At 43.6% G+C, this 18,560-nt stretch overlaps 1 protein-coding gene and 1 long non-coding RNA gene across 3 annotated transcripts in view; both read left to right on the top strand.

Moving 5' to 3' along the window:
• The first annotated feature begins 8,569 nt into the window (after positions 1-8,569).
• On the top strand, positions 8,570-12,507 carry LOC102556854 (uncharacterized). Its single transcript, XR_015671937.1, has 3 exons — positions 8,570-8,633; positions 10,330-10,394; positions 12,038-12,507. It is a non-coding gene; the product is annotated as an uncharacterized LOC102556854 (long non-coding RNA).
• A 5,116-nt stretch (positions 12,508-17,623) lies between these two features.
• Tmem144 (transmembrane protein 144) overlaps positions 17,624-18,560 on the top strand; it is a 31,978-nt gene continuing 31,041 nt past the window's right edge. Inside the window, 1 exon segment of one of the 2 annotated variants that reach the window (NM_001439671.1) lies at positions 17,624-17,787. The gene's annotated coding sequence lies outside the window, so the exon portion shown is untranslated. 2 annotated transcript variants of the gene reach the window in all.

The following is an 18,560-nucleotide window of genomic DNA, read 5'->3' as shown; positions in this document are numbered from 1 at the left end:
GGTTAAGAGCACTGGCTGCTCTTCCAGAGGATGCAGGTTCAGTCCCCAGCACCCACATAGAGACTTAAAACCATTTGTTCCACAGGATCTAATGTCTTCTTCAGGCCTCAGTGAGCACCAGCTACACAAGCATATATCCAGGCAGAATATTCTATTCGAACATATAAAATAAAATAAATAAATAGAAAAATAGAAAAGGGAACTGGATTGAAAAAGAAGCTAGTTCTGAGGTGTGGGGAACAAAAAGGACCAACAAAGGTAACCATTTCTCTGACAATGTTAGGGACTTTGATTTTATTGCCAGGCGCACAGGTAAGTTTACTTCCCTTATGGAGTCATCATCAATGTGTCTCCGAAACATACAGTACAAAATTCTGAGCTAACGTTTGCTGAAGGAAATCAAGGAAATGTGTCCCCCTAAAATGGTTGCTCAAATCCATGAAAGACAATGTATTCATTTCATTTTGATAAAAACAAGTTGGTTAATGTCCAAGGACAAACAAGACTGAGACTGGATTGTCACTGGCTGGTCCTCTGTTTCTTCATAACTCTTGGCTCTGGCTTCAGACTCTGAGGTCCTTTCCCTGCCACTGCAGATGCCTTCACAGTTTCATTTCTCAACTCTTTATCAAGGAGGAACGATCTTTATTCTGCTCAGTCTAATGAAGAACTGTAATTGGCCCACTTTGCACCACAAGGTAAATTGATCACCCTTAACCATGCTTTTTAAATAATCGGCTCAGGTCCAACCAAGTTGTGGCATGGGCTCCTACAAGAAGTGACAATACTCAGTCACACACTACAGGAAGCAGTGTAGTGCTAAGAACTATCCGTGTCCTGTTTCTAGAAGATGGGTGAACACAGCCCAGACATGTCACTGAAGGAAAGATGGCATATTTAAAGACATTGAATTCAAGACCCTGTGGAGTCAAAAGAAATCAAGGAAATGTGTCCCACTGGAATCATTGCTCAAAGACATAAGACAATGTATTCATTTGATTTTTATCAGTTTGTCTTGACTACTGTCTTTGTTACTATTGCCATAATGAAGCACCACATTCAAAGGGAACTTGGGGAGGAAAGGGTTTATTTAGCCTACACTTCCATACTACTGTTCACCATAGACAGGACAGCAATCTCAAATGGGGCAGGAACCTGACAGCAGGAGCTGATTTAGAGATCATGAAAGAATGCTGCTTACTGGCTTGCTCCTCCTGGCTTGCTCAGCCCACTTTCTCATAGAACCCAGGACCATCAGCCCAGGGATAGCACTACTCACAATGAGCCAGGCCTTCCCCAATTAAATACTAATTAAGAAAATGCCCTACAGGCTTGCCTACAGCCTGGTCCTGTGAAGGCATTTTCCTAATTGGGGTTCCTTCTCAGATGACTTTTGCTTACCTCAAAGAGACAGAAAACTATGCAGCACAACCATAAATTTCAAATTCCCTCCATAATTGTACTCGAAGATTTCCTACATCTATAACTTGGTAAATTACAACAACCCTTTAAATGGTTATGTGTTATGTCAGAATAGACAGTGTCGATTAAGAAAAATGATTGAACTTGCAAATGAAAATTGAGTTTTCTCCAAAGAGTCTCACTCAGGAAACTAATCAAGGACAGGCTACATGCCCAGCAGGTGAGAGCCAACACAGGGAGGCTCCTCTGCCCAGCAGGTGAGAGCCAACACAGGGAGGCTCCTCTGCCCAGCAGGTGAGAGCCAACAGAAATTGTGTGTGGGGGGGTGGGGGGTTCTTGTCAAATAATGCCATATCAGGTGTCTTCTTTATAAATTTTATCTTATTTTTTATTTTATTTATATATTTTCTTCTCTCTTTTCACCCTCCAGGCCCCTTGCATATGTATTATGGCTTCCCGTTTAGTGTGTTTATGGGAGTCCTGAGTGCGTGAATGAGTGAGCCTCTGTTTCTTGTCTCCTCTCTTGGGCTTTTTTTCCTTCTGTTTGTTTTGTCTACATCTGATGTTTTCTTGTATCTTTTATTTTATTATTATCGCTTAGAAGTCTGTTTGCTTCCTAGTAAGAGACAGAAAATCTGGATTTGGGTGGGAGGGAAAGTGGGGAGGACCTGAGAGACATAGGGGGAGGAGAAACCATAATATGAATATATAAATGAGGGGAAATCTATTTTCACTAAAAGGAAAATAATTAAAATGGTTGAGAGCAGCTATGGCAGCACAAACCCTTAATCTCAGCACTTTGGAGGCAGAAGCAGATGGACCTCTGTGAGTCTAGTGCTATCCTAGTCTACACATGGAAATCTAGGCCAACCAGGGAAGCATAGTGAACGCCTGTCTCAAAAAGAAAAGAAGGCAGGGGTGGAGGGAGGGTTAAAGGAGGAAGGAACAGAGGGACAGAGGGAAGGTTGGAGGGAGGGATGAGAATCATGGGGACAGAAGCTTAAAAGCAAACATCCCTCATCAATGTTCTCTGTGCTGGACAAGGGACAAAGACATGAACATTTCGGAAATTATAGAAGATTGAATACAACATAGGCTTGGGTAAATCTGAGTAAGCTATTAGAACTATAGGACAAGTTTTCAGAAAAGCAATCTGGACCCCTTAAGATTAAGAGACCGGGAACAATAGGCAAAAATACCCGAGTAGATTCATAAAGGAGCTTTGCAGGGCATTGAAGGAAAACGGGGAGAATGTGTCCTTTAGTGTAAATAGACGGCTGCACAGGAAGAAATCGATGGCAGCACATGCTGCTGAAGGGGCACAGAAAATCTGTTATTGGCTCTGGAAACACAGCTGGGTGTTAGACAGCTTCTGTGAGGTGACAAATACAGAGGCCGTGTCCTGAGACTTGGCTATTGAGCCTCGAATGCCAACCGATCAGAATCAGTCTTTAAATCCAAGAGTATGATTTTTCCTTTTTGCCAACGGGTGTCGAGAAAGAACTCTAGACACAGGGACCCACATTTGGTTCTCACATTGGATTTGTCATCTGGGTAAAATTTTTGGTTTTAAGGAATGAGCACAGCCAGTTGTTTCTCAAGCATATCTGCTCTTTTTCTTATAGCTACTTGGCAACTCTAAAAAAAAAAAAAAAAAAAAAAAAAAAAAAAAAAAAGCCGTCTTGCCAGGACACTAGTTTGTGAAATAGAATAGCACCTAGGTGAAATCCTATCCTAAAGAGAGAAATCAATGTGTTCAGCATGAAATGGGAAATTTACTGGAGAAATAAAAGGATTGTGGGAGCAAAGCCAAAATGAAACTTCGAATTCAGAAATTAAAACCCACAGGGCACAGTTGACCAGCAGTGGTGAGCAGTAGAACTTTTGAACACACACTTAAAGACATGAGCACCACATCAGATCCTTACTCCACTATGTGTTTTGTGTCAAAGGGCCAAATGAGGTGTATAATCTCACATTACGCTGCAAAATGTATTAATCAATACCACAGTCACCAGACTCAGAAAGACTTTGGCTTAAGAACTAGCACTAACAATATACGGACTGAACAGGTTTACTTAGAAATACGTATGTGTGTGTGTATATACATATACATATACATACACATATACATACATTCATACATATATACATACACACACACATATATATACATATATATATATATCCACACGTATACGTATGCATGCAATAACACTGGAGAAAAGCTATGAATTTGAAGGAGAGAGAGAAGGGGTGTTGGTAGGTCTTGGAGGGAGGAACAGGAAGGGAGAAATGTAATTATACTATAATCTCAAAAATTTTTAAAGGATAACTCAAAGAAGAGGAGGAGGAGGAGAAAGGAAATATTAAGAAAACAAGGTGCTGGGTGGTGGTGGAACAGGCCTTTAAACTCAACACTTGAGAGGCAGAGGCAGGTGGATCTCTCTGAGTTCGAGGCCAGCCTGGTCTACAGAGTGAGTTTCAGGGCAGCCAATGCTACATAGAGAAATCCTGTCTCAAATACACACACACACACACACACACACACACACACACACACACACACACACACACACACAGAAAGAAGGCATATCTTAAGTATTAAGGCTTAAAGGGGCTGGAGGGATGGCTCAGTGGTGAAGAGCACTGACTGCTCTTCCAGAGGTCCTGAGTTCAAATCTCAGCAACCACATGGTGGCTCACAACCATCTGTAGTGAGATCTGCTGCCCTCTTCTGGTGTGTCTGAAGACAGCTACAGTGTACCCGTATACATTAAATAAATAAATAAATCTTTTTTAAAAGGGCTTAATAAATGTTGATTATTGTGAAACTCTGGGTCAAACCATATATTTTTAAATTAAAAAAGAGAAATATACTTAGAGTAAGTTATTCCTTGATCTGAGGTCCCTCTTCCAAGATGTAACCAGTGAAGCAGTTCTAGGAACACGACAAGGTAATGAGCACAGAGAGGAATCCTTGTGCCTTATTTGCACAAAGAGAACATTCAGTCATTTTTTTAACCAGTGTAATATTTCTATCGATTCTTTGGGGATTTCACATCATACACCCCTCTCACATTTGCTTCCCAGTCTTTCTGTGTCCTCTCCCCACCTTCTTATCCCCCTCCCCATCCAACTCCCAGGCAAAGAAAAAGTTCAATTTATCCAATCTATATACTCCCTGGGACGGGACCAAACTCTCCGTGGCCTGCCCCTTAAAATGGAGCTGAGTCCTTCCTTTCTGACATGGCTGCTGGAGGTCATCTACTGTGGAGGGTGACAGCATAGCATCCTATCACAGCTTTTATGTTTCCCAATGGCTTCCTGTCTAGGTTGTTACGATTTGGGGGGATAAGAGTTGTCCAAGTCCCTCTTTCACAAATGTGCATCTGAAATCATTGATATCACTGTGAAAGTAGTTTGCTCGTTACAGACCATGGGAGCTGGATCTCAGGCTTTTGCGGGGTTTATAGAGTCAGCACAGACCACAAACAGGGCTTAAGGTAGCCGTAGGGCCATGGACTCAGATGCAGATGGGATCATGGACATCAGGGTGACTTTCAGCTTCTGCACAGGCCACTGACATCTAAGTGGCCTTCAGTGGTAGCATGGGCCACAGACATCATCACAAACCCAGTGGCAAAGGACCACAGATCCCGACTCAGCTCTCAGCCTCGGCACAAGCCTGAATCATCATGGACCCAGGTGACAGTGCAGGCCCCTAGCGACAACATTGCCTATGGATATCAACATGGCTTCAGGCTGCAACACAGACTACAGACATCATGGTTAGAGCCATCAACACAGACCTGGCTGCTTTAAGGCCATGGAACCAGACATGGCCCTCAGTAGCAGCCTGGACCTGGTCATCACTATGGTCTCAAATAGCAGTTTAGGCCACTCACATCAGTATGGTCTGCAGGGGTAGCACAGCCAACAGACATGAACATGGCCTCGGGCGGTGTTATAGGCCATGAGCATTCACACATCCTCATTTGACAACACAGTTCTCAGATGTCAACATGAACACGGACCTCAGCCACATCAGGAGCTGTGACAATCCCACACCCACCCACCCACACCACACACACACACACACACACACACACAACACACACACACACACACTCACACACACACACACACACACAACACACACACACACACACACACACACACACACACACACACACACACACGGCCCTCAGCAGCATCCCGGGACACAACAGTCCTTTGACAAGGTCTAATCAAGAAGTGAACTGCTCTTCATCTCCGGCATCCACAATTGCCAAGATCTAGGGTGATGCTCGACTGGGCAGCTTGTTCGTGGATTCAGTCTTCATCCACTTAAGCTCCAGACTGCTGCACACCACCCTGCTGACTCCATTGGGCAATGACGTGATCCACTAGCGATCTCAGTTCTCTCTCCCACCAGTCACAGCTGCCGTGTCACCAGTTCTGCGTCTTTCCACACGCACCTCCTCCATCACTCTGCATCTCTCATCCACCCATTCTCTCCTGGCATTGGTGCCCAGGGGGCGGGCCGCGTAAGTAAGCAAGGGGCATGTGTGCCCCGCCCCCGGAGCCCCGTTAGTACAGTTACAGCTTAGTTCCTAGGCTGTTCCGTTGGTACCTTTCCTCTTTCTCTCTGTGTGGATTCCTCTCAGATTCCCGGTTTCATCACTTCAGGGATGCACCCTCTCACATCTCTGCTGTGCCCTCTGCCCTTCCCAGTCATAGACCTACAAGCTTCCCTGTAAATCCACTGACCGGAGACACCATTGATGGTGTCTGGAGGAGGCCAGCAAACAAGGCAAGAGAGACCATGTGAGGCCACTGGGGGATTCTGAAGTTACCTTTGCAACATTATGTTCCATCTAGATTAAACTCGAGAGTTTCGAATTTTTGAACGTGAGCAGTTGATCAATTTCTGATCTCAACTGATATTTAACTGAATAGGCTGTTCTCATCTTCTTAGAAAATCAGAGTTCCTTTTTCATGTTTTGGTCTAGTTTTATTCCTGGCAAAAGAGCTGTGGGCTGCGCTGAAGAGCGAATTGGTCTTCTTATGATGAAGCAGAAACCAGCTAGACCTCGGAGAGTGTTTTCTGTTTTCTCACTTTTTTCCAGTCAGTTGGTTTACTTTGTTTGCGTCCCTTGTTTCCCTTGTGAGGCGCTCAGTATTATTTGTTTGTTTGTTTGTTTGTTTGTTTGTTGTTTTGTTTTTGTAAGCTTTCAGAACTGCTTACAAAAAGGAGGCACAAAAGACAGGAGCAACGTTTCTAAAACTGTGAACAAACTGCTTCAGGGAAACACTGTCCCCAAGGCCTCTTCCTGGAGGGCTTTGCAGCTATGAACACATGGAAAGGACGCCCCCTCCTGGAGGGTCCCTATTACAGCAACAGTAGATCTCCAGACCATCCCTGGCCAGCAGTTGATTCCCAGAACAAGTAAAGAACGCCCTTTGGCAATCAGCAAGCCTAACTGTGGACCTTAGATGTGAGAATTTCTAAACATGCTGCAAGAGGTATGCTAAATGGGGTGCTAACATCAAAATAAAACCATTCCAGTAATAATGAAATGGCCGGCTCTTGTGCAGAAGAGTAAAATCCCTGCAGAGTGAAGAAGCAGCCTTGATTAGTATTCCACCTGGAAACTTCAGGTGTGGCTATGGTATGTGAACACATTTGACATCTTAGTTTCCAAGGAAACAGGACCATAGGTCCATTTATTGCCCAGAAGTGATGACTTCTTGCACTCACTCCCATCCACTAAAGTACTTCACTTGATTGCACCTAAGCCCTACATCCACACAATCCTCCCTTTTATTTCTAGAGACACCCTAGAGATTCTCTGACAACTGTCTCCTTTCCTCCTCTCCCTCACACCACAATGAGTCAGTGGTTTTGTCCTTGGTTACTTTTAGGTTGATTGGGCAAGGACAAGACTTGGTTTGCTCTCTCTCTCTCTCTCTCTCTCTCTCTCTCTCTCTCTCTCTCTCTGTGTGTGTGTGTGGCGGGGGGTGTGTGTGGGTTTGTCTGTGTGTGGGGGGGGTGGTATGTGTACACATTAGTGTATGTGTATTTTGTGTATGTTTATATGTTGTTGGGTGGGTGTGTATGTGTACATTTGTGTGTTCTTGTGTGCATGTGCTCAGCGAAGCCCAAAGTTAAAGCTGCTTGTTGTTCTAACTTTAGCTAGTCTGACGTGCCCAGGGATCCCCTGTCTTCACCTCCCAGGAGCAGGCAGCCACTACAGCAGACTTCTACATGAACTTTAAAGATCTGAGCTCTGGCACTCACAAGTCCATATTCCACTGAGCCATCACTACAGCTCATTCCGTTTCCAACTGCTTCTTTCGAGCACACCTAATTATCTTCAAATTGGTTTTCTTTCATATGCAGAAATAATAATCTAACTGCAAACCAAAAAAAATTATCTAGAAGTTCCTATGACATCAATATAAAAAGCCACCGAAGCAAAAAAAATTTTTCATAATATATATTATATATATACATATATATATATACTTTTTTTCACTTTACAAAAAATCAGGATGTGTCTTTTATGATAGAACAATGGTCCAAGGGATGATAGTTTAATTTTCTCTCCTTTAGGATGTAACTAAGCAAGATTATTGACAAAAAGCACTAATCACCAACAGGGTACTGAGACATTTTAAACACATGTAAACCTCCATTTCCTCCTGATGGTCCTGACTCATGACCTATGACTGTGTTTCCTACCTCACTGAAAATCAGGGAGGGCCTGGAGAATATGCACTAGCTTTTCCACAAATCTTCCTGCTGGCCTATCACCATACCTAGGTGCTATGTCACCAGTGCATCTGGATCCCTGGCAAACTTCTTTCCTGGTCTTTCACACTGGGTTATTTCCACATGCACTGGTCCCTTAAGTCTCTTCCTTTTTTCTGCTGGGCATCGGCCTCCAAAGAGCCCTCTGTGATGCTGGTCTCTAGGTGTCCATGCTGTCCCGTGTCTCCTCCCACTGAATCAGGGACATTGTGATGAACAAGGAAGCATTGACAGAGTGTGACCTCAGAGGCTAGCTCACAAGGGACAATGGACATGCTCCTCCATTCCCTAAACCTGTCACTCTGTGCAAAGCTATGTCAGAATACTCCAGCAGCCCATGTGAAGAGGAACTGAGCTCTCAAGACAGCAACTAGAGCAGCCCATAGTAATGTGGGTAAGACGCCGTCGCCAGGCCCAGCCACACCTCGGTGCTCAGAGACCAGCCTTTATTCCCACACTCCAAGGCCTAGACCTCCAAAGCCTGTGGGAGATAACAAAGCTTTTTATATATTTTTAATGTTATACACTTGGGGTGTCTGTAAAAGATGACTTTCATATGCCCTGTGATCAGGATACTCTAGGTACTCCATTTCCCTCAGAAGAGTAGCCAATGCCTTCTCAGAGGTCCAGCCAGCCAGCCTCTCACCTGCCCAGCCCCACTTGAGGTCTCTCTAGCATTGTTCCCTGCCACTCTTTTCTCCTCCTGACTAACTCATCAGGTGCAGTCACACCCTGATGTTCCTCAGAGGCCTCAGATGGCCTCTTTCTAGGCCACTCTCCCCCTATCTCTTTTTTCCTCTTACCCCAGTTTAACACTGCAAAGGCTAGACTGATTCCATGACAAATTGGCAACTGAGGAGACCAGGCCTAAATCTCTGTTTCCAAGAACTGGGTAATTCCAGGCAAGTTCAGGCCACAGAAGCAACCCTGTCATCTAGCCTGAGGCAAGGACAATGGGTCAGCAGCAGTTTCCAGACTTCCTCAGCTACTTCCTCAGCCAACAATGCTCACACCTCCCAGCAAGTCTCCAGTCCTCACACCCTGGTAATGGAATGTGTCTAGAGATGGACCCAACAGATTAACAAAGAGGTCACCTACCTCGGAATCCCCTAATGTGCTTTAAATCAGGCCTGCAAGCTCACTTGAGTGTCTCTCTATCTTGGTAATGGGAGACTCCAACATGCTGGACTTCTGCAGATTAAAACACTTTTTATGTTTACATACTTTGAGTCCGGGGTATCATTCTTCAGAGAATCATGGACCTTTCTGACATACGATAGATATTATTCATTATGTGATTCCTCTTATTTGGTCGTAAGCTAAATTGGTACAGAGGGGTGTTTTGTTTTGTTTTTGTTTGTTTTTTTTTGTTTTGTTTTGTTTTGCTTTTTGGTGTTTTTTGGGGTTTTTTTTTTTTGGTTTTTTTTTTTTTTTTGGTTTTTATTTTGCTTCGTTTGTTTTTTTCTATTTCCAGTGTCATAAACAGTGTCTGGTTCGGAGCAGGTACTTCATAGGAATTTCTCAAATGAGTAACAGGAATGTTTAGACGCTAAGAGCCCCCAGTTGAGCATAGTGGCACAGCTTATGACCTTACCACTTAGAAGGCAGAGGCAGGAAGATCATGAGTCTGGGACCAGCCTGAAACAGTGAAACCCTGACTTAGAAAAAAAGGGGGGGGCTAAAAATGAGAAGTAGCTCAGTCAGAACATTTGCTTCACATGCCCAAGGCTCTGGGTTCTCTCCTCTAAGTAACACATGCTCATCTCAGGACTGCTTGCTAACTTCTACTCCAGAGTGCCTGCACTGATGCTCAAGTCAGTGTCAATCTCTCTCTCTCTCTCTCTCTCTCTCTCTCTCTCTCTCTCTCTCTCTCTCTCCCCCCTCCCTCCCACTCCCTTCCCCCTCTCCCCTCCCTTCCTCCTCCCCCTCCCTCCCTCTCCCCTCCCTTTCCCCTCTTTCCCTCCCTTCCTCCCCCTCCCCTCCACAAATTTAAATGGAAATAAATTTATAAGCAAATATAAATAAGTAGGTAGTGTTAATGCTTTTAAGCTCAAAATGTGTGATTAAAAGTATATCTGCTTTATTTCTAGAATTATCAACTTTATGAAGAGTAAAGCTTTAATTCAGTGAATTCTGTCTTGAAAAGTTAGTAAAGGTAATAGTTTTATTTTTTATTGGTATAACTGTTAATCTTGAAATTCTCCAGAAAAACCAACTCCAATGTTTTGAGCCAAATGTAAAGCAAACTTTTATTAAATAGTCAATACTTACCAAGTGATGGACTTTAGTCAGAACCATCCCCAGGAATTTCCCAGCCAAAAATGGCTTCTAGCTGCAGGGGCTTGTAAGGACAAACCTACAGGTCCCCATACTTTCCCATGAGGCTTTGTTACTTCCCAGGAACTACAGTTCCCAGCATTCCAGGAAGTTACCTTGTTCGTGAGCAGGCAGGACTTACAGGTTAATTTTGGGAATTACGTAACATTTATTTCAACTTTTACCCAGCACCATCAATTTTCAATAATTTCCTAATCCCAATTTGCTTTTGAAAATGTTAATTGTTCAATTTTATGATAAACTCTTCTTGAAAAGAATATATTGAAGATGATAGAAATGGTTTTTTTTATTAGTGGCTTTAAATAACCCCGCTCCCAACATATCGATAAGATGACAAAGTCATATTAGCAAACCATCAGTTCAAAGTGAGGAATAAAAGGCCTCCGTGGTGGTGTTGATAGGGAACATGTCCTCCCCTGCCTTCAAGCTTCAAGGCAGATGCTAAAAGAGCCAGGCCCTGGGTATGTAAGTGGTGGCCGAGCCCTGCTCAAGTTACTGACATGGAACAAATCAGGAAACGTTCAGAAAACCCACACATGTCCAATGCTCTGACCCATCGAGGAAGGAGTACGTGTCTCTGCACACTTCCTTCACTTGGGTGCATTCGGCAACTGTGTAAGGCAGGTGTCTCAATCAGGTTTTAGCTCAAATACAAAGTAGGGAAAAGCTGCGTATGCTTTAGGAAGAAATATTGTACTTGAATGCAAGATCCAGCACATACATGCCACCAGCAATCATGTGACATGTGGGAAGGTGACACTCCATCCCTGTGTAAAGAAAAAAAAAGGTGAAACCTTTAGAGAAGATTGTTGATGTGCCAGACAGACCGGGAGAGAGAGCAGGCGCTGTATTAACAGGTGCTTTGGGCTTGTCACACTGAAGAACTGCAGGTGACTTTGGTTTCAAAGGCAGTAAACTGTGCCTCTGGAACCCAGACAGCAATTTCAGCCTAGAAATCATTCACTCAGGCTGGGGCAGTGGTGACATACACCTTTGATCCCAGCACGTGGGAGACAGAGATAGGCAGATTTCTGTGAGTTTGAGACCAGCCTGGTCTACAGAGGGAGTTCCAGGAAAGCCAGAGTCCTGCCTCCAAAAACAAACAACAACCAGGGGAGGAAGAGGGGGAGGAGGGGGAGGGGGAGAAGGGGGAGGAGGGGGAGGAGGAGGAAGAGGAGGAAGAAAGAAGAAAGGAGGGAGGGAGGGAGGGAGGGAGGGAGGGAGGGAGGAAAAGAAATTATTGGTCTACAGAGGATTTTACATACAGAGACCCTGTTTCAAAAAAGAAAAAGGAAAGAAAAGAAAAGAAATTGTTAGATCCAGAGAACTCAATGAAGAGAATGGAGCCTGAGTGGAGGGGGTGGGAAAGTGGGAGGCTGAGGAAGGTGAAGAAGAATGGGGATCATGATCTAATGCTCCCCTGCCTTAGCTTGGCTCTTGCTTTCTCTGTCCTCTGTGAAGCCTTTTAGGAAACATTTGACAGGATACTGCTGAAACCGGTGGAGGAGAGGGAAGGAAAGAAGAGGAAAAGAGAGGGAAGAAAGAGAACAAGCTACGTATTTAACATCTTTTAAAGCACGAAACGGCATGATTACATAATGCAGTGAGATCAGCAGATTTCGCCCTTGCCTCCACACAGTGCTTAATTTCACGTTATATATGGAAACCCTCCAAGAGGAAAGCGGAATCACTCGATTTGAAGTTATTTAGGAAAATAGAGAACATAAGTAAATAGTTGAAAACTTTAAAGAGAGCACCTCCCACAGCCCATTTAGCAGAAGAGGTTGTGGTGATGAGCTTCCATAGCTTTTCTCTCCTCTTGGCTGCCATGTTAGCACTGTGTCTTCTGTATTAAATGTGTTGAAGTCATGCAATATGGACACACTATCCTAACAAAATAAATAAAAGCAGAAGTTGTAACTTATGTTTAATCGTTGTGTTGTGTGTTGTACTAAACATAGCTGATTTCACTTGCCCATCCAAGGGAGCTTGGGAAGAAATAGATTCTGTTGTTGTCGGATGAGATACTGTGTAACTATTCACCCAGGCCGTTTCACTGTGTCCTTCCTAGATGCCTATCTGTATGTGTCTAAAACAGAAGAGTAGTGAGGACCTAATTAATCTCCCTCCTTATGATTTGCTCATGCCTGCCTCACAGACAGGGACGCTGCTGTAAGACACATAAAGAGGCCTGGGTTTTCTTAGAAAACTGACATTTTCATAGGCAGTGTTGCTCTTAATCTCTGGTAAACTCCTAGTCTGTTCTACTCGGAGGATAATGCTGGAACTCTGACTTCCTCAGGATCTTTCCCCAACTTTCTAAATCTATATGCTTATCGATAAAATGAAGGTAAATTTCTCATCAACAAGGTCTACCTACGTCCTGTATCTTAGTCTTTGTTACTGTTTGTCTTTTCATTGATTCTCTCTTTCTTGCCCTCTCTAATTTCAATTCCCCGTTATTAGATTCTGTTTTCTTACTCTATTAATAGACATCTTTTAAAACAAAAAAAGTGAAGGGTTACTCTGATCAGTTTTTCCCCCTAACCTCACAGTAATATTATCAACTAATCTAAGTCCTCTATTAAATAACACAGTGACTACATGATCTAATGGAGTCAGCAGAATGTTTTCTGCTATAGCACAGTGTCCTGTGTTGCCATCCTGCTATCCTGGCACTTGGGAGAGTGCAACAGGGTGATTAGGAGTTTGATGGTAACCTGGGCTATCTGGTTAGACCTTAGGGTTGGGATGCAACTCAGTAGTAGAGCATTTGTCTGACACACATACAATCATGCGTTAAACCCAGCATTGTAAACAAATAAAATAAGGAAACTAGTCTGTTCCCCAGGCAGGTCAGGCTCTGCCTTGTAGACAGTTTCCAGTGCTCCCTCCCATCCCTTAGACTTTACCATTTATAAATTACAATCTTCTTCAAAGTAAAAGATTTAGTCTCACCTTTATACCCTCCCTAAAGGATTTCCTTCACGGAAGTCTGAGTTTCTAATCTATATTATATTTCTTCTCTCTGAAGAATTTCAATATTTCTTCCAACACTGTTCCATTGAAATTTTTAAGAGTTTTGTCTTATGGAAGCCTTTCTTTTTTTGTTTCTTTGTTTTAAAAAAAAATTCTCAAACCATTACCTTGAAAATCCAGTGAGGTATGTAAAAACAAAGCTATCTGACCTGTGGGTGATCCGGCAGGACTACTCCATGCACCCAGAGTTCCCAGTTCTAGCCACTGTACCCTTGTGCCCATTTGTTCGTGATTCTTCAAGCACCCCCAGCCTGGCACTGCCTCCTCGGGCTCTGGCTCCTCTGGAAGATGTGGGTCTGCACATTCACTGAGCTCCTCCGTGCTCCTCCGCTATTTGCAAGGAAATGGATGGACTGGAGATCATGATGTAAAGTATCATCCAGACTCAGGAAGACAAATAACCTGTTTTCAATGGTATGCAGAATCTAGATTTAAACATGAATGTACATGTACACGTCAAAGGGGAGCTAGGTGGGAGGAGAAAGAGGTTTAAGTGGGAGAAGGTAGAACACGAGAAGGTAGCAAGGAGAAACAATGACAGTATCAAGAGTCTTCTCTCATATGCAGAGTCTATATTTAAGTATGTGTGCATATGATGGAGGGAGGGAAAGAGGAGAGAGAGAGAGAGAGAGAGAGAGAGAGAGAGAGAGAGAGAGAGAGAGAGAGAGGAAAGGGCACAGGGCACAAGACCCTCTGGGAGAAGATTTGTAAGGGGGGTTGGAGTTGTACATGGAAATTCTAAAGTGTCTCATCAAGGATACCACATGTTACCAAGGAATTTGAGGCTCCTCCCTTTGAGTTCTTAGGCTTATTAATAAAATAATTTAACAATTGGCTCAGAAGAACACTTCTGAAGAAAGAACTTAAAGGAAAAAGGCCTAGGACAAGCAAGCTTCAAAAGTTAACAGCTATCTAGAGGAAGAAGATGGAGAAGAGGAAATCAAGACATTTGAAGACAGCCAGATGGTGGATGACCGGGGTTGGCTTCTGAGAAATAGAGGGGAACATTATACGTATGCTCTGTCCAAAATCCTAAAGAAAGAAACAGAAAAGAATAAAAAGGAAAAGCTACACCTCTCTGAAACCTGACTCAGGAAGGTGGACAGGCAACAGAGCCTCCTGGAGGCTTACTCTTTAAAAACCATCAGAGGTGTGAGAAACGGAGTAACTATTCTTCCCGCCTCTTTACCATCCCTTAGGGTAAATCACCCATTCCAGGTGTGGTCAGTGAGCCTGAGGACTGACCAGCCCAACTGGATTAGCTCTCATGTTTTGGGTAGCTTGGAATGTTAGGTCTCCACCCAGGCCATTGGAATTCACTTCTCTTAAGGAGCACCAATAAAGACCACTATAGCATTCCCACTCTGAAGAGGTAACCCTGAAACCATTTAGGTGATGGGATAAAGCTGGGCACTAAATACATAAAGCATATTTACTGTGAAAACCTAAAACTTCACCAGAGGGGATTAATGCCTGGGCTGGAGTTTAGCTTCCAGACTGGATGCTGGTTTACAAGGAGATAATTCCCTTTAGACATTCCCTGCCAGAGAACCAAGGGCTTTCCTGGAACTGGCTATAAACTGCTTCGCCAATTCCTGTCTCCTATTCTCATCAGATGGACAGTGAGGAGTGGGACGGTGAATAGAATTAGGATACAATGATGTCAATAGATGAAAATGTTATAACTAAAATCCATCCTTTTGTATGCTAAATAAAAAATTTAAAAAAAAACACCCAAAGTGACTTTCCTAGAGAAATACTGCTATCTGATGAAGTTAAAGTTAGAATCTAGACCTTACACTACAGATGTTTATGTCTGGTCATTAGGGCAGAAGGTACAATGTTTCAAAAAAATCTGTAGCAGAGTCTTGGACACTTGGGCTTTCTCTTTAGTATAATGTGCAAAGCACTAGAGAGAAATGTCCTTAGAAAGAGCTCTCAGGCCCTAAACAGACTCCAACACACTTTTACATTTTAAGGAATTCTCAGCTGAGAGAACTTCTGCTTTTCTTATCGGTTTAAAACAATAGTGAAGGATGTGGCCACAGGGTCTCTTGGTCATAAAGTGAAGATATCTCAGATTCTGTTATGTTCTGTATCTTTGGAAAATAGTCTGGGTCTGTGTACTGTAGGCTCAACTTAGAAACCATGCAGACTCTGCTCCAGACCACTGCAAAACAAAGATAATAACAAAGTGAATCGTGGGAATGTTTTTTTTTCTTTCTCAGTACATATTAAAGTTAAGTTCTTCCTACAGGGTAGTCTATTGAGTGTTCAATAGATTATGTCTAAAATGTATGCAAACCTATCTTAAAGTACTCAATTGGGCTTCCTCTGGCAGCTGATAGGAACAGAGGCATAGACCCACAGTCAAACATTAGGTTCATAGAGCCCAAATTGGAGCTCTCCACTGGGTCCCTCCCCTTGGAGCTCAGGGAACCCCGTGGTAGGAGACAGAGGAGCTCAAGAACACAGGCCCACAGAATCCACTAAGCACAGCTCATAGACTGACGACTGAAGCAATCACAAAGCAGACAGACTGAAGCAGCAATCACAAGAGCCTGCATGGGCCCTCTGCATATGCATTATGGTTGCTGCAAAAACCCCTTAATTTAATGTGGAAAATTTTTAAAGAAATTAATTGCAAAGTACATAAAAGCGAACTCTAAGCAAATCCCTGTCAGTTTAAGTATGTGTGCACATAAGCAGGAAGTTGTTAGTCAATTTTTTCCAATCACTAAATTAATCATTCCCTTAAGAAAATTATCTTCTTTCATTCTTCGTGATACTCTTGCCTCCCAGTGAGGTTCTCTGATGAATGTAGAGTTAAAAAGCAAGACTTCCTTTCAAGAAACCTTATCTTCTAACATCTCCACTTTTCTTCTCTTTCTGGTGAATCTCACTTGATCCAAGAGGCCTGCCTACCTCAAACTCAGACTAGGGCAGAACCCAGCACTTCCTCTTCTGTGCCTCTGCTATGCTAGTATCCGGTCTAGACAGCATTGCTCTCTCTCTCTCTCTCTCTCTCTCTCTCTCTCTCTACACACACACACACACACACACACACACACACATACACACTAGCATGCATGTGGTTTTCAGCTACAGAAGAGGCAAGTCTACATCATACACTAGTGGCTGCTCTTTTCTCCAAATCTCAATCCGGAGGCTTCACTCTAACCCATTGCTCCAATGATTCGCACAGCTGTTTAGGTGGGATGTGATACAGCTATTGATCTGGAACGTGATTCGCAGCCTGGTTTCACAGGAAAGCTTCCTGGAGTCTATCTTCAAAGAAATGGACTCCTGGGCCAAGCGTTATTTTTAGCTACTCCAGCGTGTGGATTTGTATAAAAGCCACCTCCCTTGTCCACTGAAATGTGCCAGCAAGCTACAAAGGCAACAATCCTACAGGTACTTAGTCCACGTTTACTTAGCACACGCACATTAGTCCATTAATTGCTTTTTTAGTCTTTGCTTAAGCTACACGGGAGGCTGAGGCTGGATGATTACAAGACCAGCGCCTATTGAGAGTAACTGAGAGTGAGTGTAAGCCAGTCCAGGCAGCCTTGGGACAAGCTACCTCAATTTTAAAAGGGAAAAAGAGAGTTGGGAGTGCAAATTAGGAGAACCTTTGCCTAGCAATAAAGGCCAAATGGGGTGGGATGGTCATTTTTTGTAACAGTGTGGGGTAGCTCCTGCTTTGTCTTACCCACAAACAGCACAATTAAAGGTGTGATGTTTGAGAGAAGGCGACTTGCTACTCCCAGTCCGAGCTCTTCTTTTTTTTGAGCTGGGGACCGAACCCAGGGCCTTGCGCTTCCTAGGCAAGCGCTCTACCACTGAGCTAAATCCCCAACCCCGGAGCTCTTCTTTAAGGGGGAAAAAAAACACTCTCTGGTTAACTCGCTGATTGACAGAGAGCCTGACTACTCCTTAGTCACCTGACTGAGCTCCAGCCCTCCACTGGGAGGGTGTCCCGAGCCTCCGCCTGGGAGGGACTCCGGTCTCTCTTCCAGATGCTGGCAGGAAGTCCGCACGCGTCCAAGGAAGAGCCAGCTAGGGCTCCCCGGCCAGCGCAGAGTATCCACCAGGTCACCTGAGTCTAAGGTGGCCCTGGGTCTGAAAGCCGCCCTGCAGCCTGCAGCTCCTTGGGAAAACTCGCAGAGCAAGTAAGTGCCAGCACTAGTGACGTCAGCCCAAAGCAGGCGAAGCTGCCCTCAGATTGGAGGAAATTAAAAGAAACCAGAAACCAGAAGTCTTTGAACTCGAGCAGGCGGTACGGATCGAGTGCCGGCACTATCTTAATCGGAGGGGAGGAGCTACTTAAAACTTTAAATTAGTAGGAAAAACAGCAGATATACCAGTAATGAAATGAAAGTAAATTTTTTAGAAAGAATGAATGTAACTTAATAAAATATCAGTGGATACTTAACATGTAAACTTTAGGATACTTGGACTTAAGACTTTTCAACAGAATACTGAAAGCTTTTATCTTGTAGAAATACGAACTATTCCGAGAGCTGCTCCCTGGTTGATAATCTGCCTCAGGTAAACCTGTATGGGCAGGTCACGTGCTACCTGACCCATGTGATATTTATGGTTCTACTGTCCAATTAAAATTGAAAACTTTTTAAATGAATGTGGGGGATATATCACAAGTTTAAAGCTTGACTGGGCTCTGGAGTGAGTTTAAAGTCTGCCTAGAAAAGCTCTCGAGACCGACTCAAATCAAACAAAGTTAAAAAACGGATTCGGGTATAGCTGAGCAGAGTGTTTAAATAATAATAATCGATTTTGTTTGTCTGCTTACTTGCTTTTGTAAAGACAGGGTCTCACTAGTGTAGTCCTAGATGGCCTGGAACTAGCTATGTAAACCAGGCAGGCGATGATAGAAAAGATCTGCCTGCTTCTGCCTTCTGAGTGCTGGAAATTAGTTTGCTAC

This window comes from Rattus norvegicus, chromosome 2 (assembly GCF_021556685.1).
Source record: "Rattus norvegicus strain SHRSP/BbbUtx chromosome 2, alternate assembly SHRSP_T2T, whole genome shotgun sequence".
Taxonomy (NCBI): Eukaryota; Metazoa; Chordata; class Mammalia; order Rodentia; family Muridae; genus Rattus; species Rattus norvegicus.
This window is presented reverse-complemented; position numbering and strand designations above follow the sequence as displayed.